Source organism: Prosopis cineraria, unplaced genomic scaffold (genome assembly GCF_029017545.1).
Source record: "Prosopis cineraria cultivar Desert tree isolate PC_DT_omini unplaced genomic scaffold, ASM2901754v1 PC325, whole genome shotgun sequence".
NCBI lineage: Eukaryota > Viridiplantae > Streptophyta > Magnoliopsida > Fabales > Fabaceae > Prosopis > Prosopis cineraria.
The window spans coordinates 31,492-32,947 of NW_026555652.1; positions in this window are offsets into that span (position 1 = coordinate 31,492).

Below are 1,456 nucleotides of genomic sequence, written 5' to 3' on the forward strand. Positions count from 1 at the left end.
AAAAATAAAGGAAAAATTAACAATATTAATATATCATATAAAATTCATGACAAATCACACATATTTTTCTTAAGTCATAAAAATATTAACACATTTCACATTGGTCCAGTACTGCTACAATGGGATTTCTTATTGACTTCATGGAGATTCTTGGAAGATTACTTGATTGCATTCTTGATGAAGCCCAGGAATGTGGACATTTGTCATGTCCTCTGTCCAATCAATGCTTCCAACTCTCTCCAACTTTGTTGCCTTCCTTAGCTTTTCTGTGTTCGTGTCGTGGACCTGTTAGTTTTATATTTTCATGACATCATCAATAATCATTCCAAGTATGTTATGCTACAAATTTCATCAAATTAACATATAATATATAAGTTTGAAATTAATGAAAAACAGAATTAACAATTTAAAAACATACGTAGCCTAAGAAACACGTAGGGTTTGTAAAGCTCAGCCATTCGTATCACCATTTTAAGTTTCCTGTGGCTCCCACTGTAAACATTTTGGAAGCGTCCGCGCAGAGCACTTGTTCACTAAATTTAATCCCTTTTCAAATCCACCAAGTCGTGCAAACACATTAGTATGCATATGCAATTTTATGAATTAGACAGGATTGAATATATACAAAATATTCCCTCTGATTTGTTATACAAAGTCATTTTAACTACATTATCAGAATGAAAAAAGTAGTTAAACTATGATATTTGTCTGAAAAAATTTTCCCAGTTTAACCTTAATAAATGAATGGTCTTTAAAAACACTTTTCTCTTCATATTATAATATATATATATATTTTTACTCTACTCATAGAAAAGTGATTCATAATGAACTACTTTTTTATGCAAAGTAAGTTATATAAAAAGACCATCAATTCCTCCTAGAAAGTTACTTATACAGAAGTCTGGAGAGAGTATATATATGTTGTGGAGAGAGAGAGAGAGAGAGAGATTGTTGTGAAGTATAGCTTCAACCGTAGCAGATATAACATGAGTGAAAGCAGGTACTGAATCAACAAAAACATATGGAAACGAATTGCTTGCTACTGCTGGCTTGGATTGAATCTTCAGTGGTTCTCCATTTTTGGCGGTCAATGGGTTGTTTTTGAAGTAGAGATACACGATATCAGGAATAGAGGCAAGTCTAAAAGGATTTGTTGACAAAGAACCAACATGGTATATGTAATTCTCTAATGTTGAAAATTACAGAAAGGTAATGGAATACTTTATTTATTTTGAATGCCATCTTCGGCTACTTAGCCTCCAAAGTACAACCTGAACCAGCCTTAAAAACACATCAAGAAATAAGAAATGAGCGAGTAAAGCAAGTAACACTGACTAGGCTTAGCCCAAATTGACAATGACAGCCCACACCTGACAATGACAGCCTAAAACCTATTTTATTCTAACTCTCAACACTCCCCCTCAAATTGGTCCCGAAAATATTAAAGGTGCCCAAC